A 5,090-nucleotide genomic window follows, 5' to 3' on the forward strand; every position below is an offset into this window, starting at 1 on the left:
CAAGGCACAGAAATTGCGGCCCACTGGCTGAGCACAGCAGGCGATTCCCCCGAGTTGGATGCACAGCTGACAGATGTTGCTGTTGAGCTAATGGATCATGGATGCAGATGTTGATGATGAAGGAATCACTTGGAGAGAGCTTGTATTTGAGTTGCTGGCATCACTGTTGTATATCGAGGGGAGTCTGGATGGACCGAGCAGCTACGCAAAGAGACAAAACCTGTGTTAAAGCACTGCTTTCTAACCACTTTTACACATGCACTGCAGCTCTGAAGTTTTCAAGATATTGTCCATGCACGTGAGAACGCAAATGTCTGACACAGTTAGATCAAACATTAAACAGCCTTTAGCCTTCCTGCTCCTGAGTGAAAGCCTGTATTATATCTGACTGTGCTCATGTGGGGATAAGACAGATTAGCCTTTTCTCAAAGTGAAGAGTGGGGGCCAATTTAGGATCTTCACTCAAATTTAAAATACAAGGGAAACTGATGTATTTCCTTAAATAAACAAAAACCACACAAGCGCTTATAAAATGCTCATCCTACCCAGTCATATGCAAAGTGTTAGAATCAACGTGTGATCCACCTGCCACTAAGAGATATTATTTCTTTGGTAGATGGAAAAAATGGAATCAAACTCACTGTCAGTAGCTACAACAGCACATTTGTTATAATATGATGAATCAAGCATTTAGATATTAAATAGTATTGAGGGAGACAGGATCAAATACAGTGGGGCAAAAAAGTATTTAGTCAGCCACCAATTGTGCACGTTCTCCCACTTAAAAATATGAGAGAGGCCTGTCATTTTCATCATAGGTATACCTCTAACTTGTCCGAGTTTTAAAGAACTGATTTGCAAATTATGGTGGAAAAGAAGTATTTGGTCACCTCATTTTTTGCCCCACTGCGTAATATACAAAGATATTTGTGGCAACTCGATGTGCTTTGTCCACTTTTATTATCGGATTGCTCTGTTAACCAAAGGGAATACCTCAGTTTATTGTATGTTTGACTATAATTTACAAAAAGACTAAAGCATCATTTCTTATCTTTTCTACAATAACTATCAAATGAACAAATGGAGAGTGCTCGCTCAAGTCATGGATCAAGTGACTTAAAGGGCCGTTTTCAAAGAAAACTACAAGTGTATAAGCAACCAAGGAAGTGAGTCCTACCTGGCCACTGGACAACATTCAGTGACAGTGCACTTGCTGGCATCTCCGGTGATTCAGTAGGGTGAATAAGGGATCTTGTCTCCTCCGTACTTAATGAGAGTGGTGTATCTGTCAGTCATGTCTGGCACATAAAACACCAGGTAGGTCCCATCATGGCTGTCACAGATATCTGCTTCTTGGGCTTCCCCTCTGGGTCCTTCAGGAGAAAACAAAAACTGTTACCTAAATATCAATGCTTTGAATACATTATTGTGTGGTCCACGTTCATGCACTCACAGTGATCTGCACTGCCAGCAGTCCCTCACCTGCATCTTTGGCATCAATGGTGACCTTCACTGGCAGAGAGGTGGGCGCTCCAGTGGTGTTAAGGCCGGATCCACTTGCACGCACCTTGCTGGTATCATGGGTGGGCAGCACCTTCACCTTGTAAGGGCGGACCAAAGGGGAGAGAAGACAACTGGCTGTGGAATACAGTCTCACAAATGAAAGGAGCCTTATTTACAGAACCGAGTAAACCACGCAAAGAGTTTTCCATTTTCAAAGCTGGCCAGAGTGGAACACTGTAACATGTAACACCTAGAAGGTTCAGATGGCTGCAGTACTTTGCTAATTTGGATCAAAAGTTTGGGGGGGAAATGTAATTAAATCAAGTGATTGTAATGCTGTTACTTCCGTTGTGTAGTTAACCATCTATCATTTTAGATGTTTCATTAGCAGCCTGATGAAATTAGCTGTGTAGTTAGCCGACTTCTGCCATCCAAACAGATGAGGTGAATTATGCAGATCACTAGCACAGTACACAGATTACCACTTCTTATTCCAGCCAGACTTCAGGTACTTCATTCGAATCATGCAGTAACAACAAAGATTTATTACTACTGGCTTTTTAAATTGTGCTTCTTCTGTTCTAGAAAAACAGAAACATGTGATCACAGGGTTTTGTTTTTTTCAATGACATTTGTGTTGGTTGTGTCGGTTGCAGGCAAACATTTATCATAATGGTTACATATTAGGAATATAGCTTAAAATGTGTGCATATTTAACTTGTTGCACTGCCGTAGTGTTACCTGCGTGGGATCTCCTCATGAGCATATGACTGTACCCTGGATGATGATATGTGAGGAGCTTGAACTTGATTCGCTAACAGAAACTAATTTGGCTAGCTTAGCGCACATGTCTTGTGGCAAGATATATGCACTTAAATGTTTTAAGTCATTGGCTGTTCTGCCAAATTGCCACCAACCTGCAACTTTGTGAGCTGACTGTTTCGCGATTTTTGTGTTTTAGACAACAAAAATAAAAGAAAAAGATGTACAGATCCAGGCTTTTCCTTTACTGTGGTAGTCGCATAGAATGACGTCACTGACACTGGTTTTAATATGAAAACAAACTTTGCAAAAAAAAGAAAGAAGAAGAAGTGAGTCGGCGTGTCATCTTTATCGAGCACCATACATGTTTTGCCTCACATTAAAATTATTATTTTGCCTTTTCAAAAATAATTTATATTCAGAGAAGTCAAATATAGCAAATTTGTACAGCTTACACGGCGGGCAGGTGGCGCAGAACACTTGCCGGCCCCTGGCAACTTGAAGCACAGACAGGCCCTGGTTCGAGCCTCGGCTCGAACACACTCACTGAGTTCAGGTCCTATCTGTGTCTTCAGTCTGCTAGGGGGATTCCTGGGCTGCGCAGGGAATCCCAATCCTTTTTTTTTTCCTTTCCTTTTTTGGCTGTTGGGGCCTGTATTTACAAAGCTGGGACTATCTCCGTTGTCATGGCTACCAAGAACAACGCCAGCTTGGGGGAGAGCGGAGAGCCGATAAAGCAAACACTCATTCATCCTTTCTCCTCTTTCGTTTCACAGCTGCTGCGGTGGGAAACGCTGGGACTTGTGCAAAAACTGCTATGCAGTTTTTGCATTGTTGGGAACTTTTAAGGACCAGCCTTGAATTTTACAGATTTGATAAGTGAAGCCTGGATATATAGTGAAGAGAGCTGGGATAATCTGGACAGAATCTGCAGGCTGCATCTCCAAATCACAAGTGGCTTTAGATCTGACTCTTACAGACAGGCATGCATGTCTCAGGGTGATTACACACTAACACATTGTGATTAATCACACACATTTGTATACATTTTTATTAACAAGATTAAAAAAAAAACACTATACAAAAATGTGTTTTTTGTGACAGGCCGCTAGTAACAAAGTGCTTAAAGATTTCAAATTGGTTCTTTCCCAAGTTTTCTGTTATGTGTACACATATTCCTTGAATTAGGTGCTTTTTAATTCTCCAATAATGGTCAGTGCAAAGTGTTTACACAAACAAACAAACAAACAAACAAACAAGTGTTTACACAAACAAACAAACAAACAAAAAACATTACTCAGAAAATGGTCAGGTACAAGAACTGGATTAAAAAGGATTGGAAAAAACAGATAATGTCCAATGAAATACTTCAGCGTGTGGCTCATGACTTTTGCACAGTACTGTAAATGTTATTAATAATGAAAGATATAAAGATGTAGCTTTCCCATTTTTAAAAAATTCCCATACACATTATTCTTTTCTTCTAGTGAAGGTGCCTCCTCCTTCAGACCTTAGGATAACTAATTTCTCAGACAGTGACATCACGGTGCGCTGGGAAGCTGCAGATGATGATGATGTTTCTTACCTCATTAAGTGGATCTCCCTAAGTGGAGGCGACCTGAGGCAGGTGGGGAAGAACTATTGAGTTGTTGGAGTACATATTATGAAATAAAAAATACAACATCTCAATAAACTGTTGTCCTGTGTCTTAAGGAGTATCAGATATCACTGTCTGCACTCTATGGAGATGGAGCTCAGAGTGAAGCTGTGGCCGTACGCTATAGCACCTGTGAGTCACACATTTTAACTATATCAGCTGCTGGTGGGAGCAGGCTCTCATGGATCTTTCTGGATATTTGCAGCGGGGACATGCTGGGGTCATTTTGGAGCAGGTTAATTTGTGTGCGCCACGTGTCATAATCAGTTTTGTTGTTAGGTCTGGGAACCTTACCGGAGAAGGTACGGAGTCTAACCTGGGACTGGATGTGTTTGACATCTTGCCTTCGTACGATATGCTCTACCACGACCTTCTGAATGTCAGGTGGATTCAAATCACTTACTGAAAGGGACGCACAGGCTTAAGCAGACAAAGAAGGAAATCGGGTAAACCCTCCAGCACTCATTTCTGTGTCCATTCTGGGCTAAAAACAAAAACACCTCATAACTACCTGTGATGCTGGCTGAGCCTCTGAAGGTTGAGTGATATGTCATTAAGCAGGTAGTCAGAGTTCTCATTGATCAGTTCCTTGAGGGAAGTGTATCCACAGGCCTTACTGATGTCCTACATGGAGCTCAGCGCCGCCTGGCTCACCAGCAGTGTCTCCTCACCAGCTTTCTCCAGCACAGGATACAGCGAGGCCATCAACAAGGCACAGAAATTGCGGCCCACTGGCTGAGCACAGCAGGCGATTCCCCGAGTTGGATGAACAGCTGACAGATGTTGCTGTTGAGCTAATGGATCATGGATGCAGATGTTGATGATGAAGGAATCACTTGGAGAGAGCTTGTATTTGAGTTGCTGGCATCACTGTTGTATATCGAGGGGAGTCTGGATGGACCGAGCAGCTACGCAAAGAGACAAAACCTGTGTTAAAGCACTGCTTTCTAACCACTTTTACACATGCACTGCAGCTCTGAAGTTTTCAAGATATTGTCCATGCACGTGAGAACGCAAATGTCTGACACAGTTAGATCAAACATTAAACAGCCTTTAGCCTTCCTGCTCCTGAGTGAAAGCCTGTATTATATCTGACTGTGCTCATGTGGGGATAAGACAGATTAGCCTTTTCTCAAAGTGAAGAGTGGGGGCCAATTTAGGATCTTCA

This window comes from Diplotaxodon limnothrissa, linkage group LG10 (assembly GCF_057381915.1).
Source record: "Diplotaxodon limnothrissa isolate DT_005_m linkage group LG10, D_limnothrissa_male_GT1.1, whole genome shotgun sequence".
NCBI lineage: Eukaryota > Metazoa > Chordata > Actinopteri > Cichliformes > Cichlidae > Diplotaxodon > Diplotaxodon limnothrissa.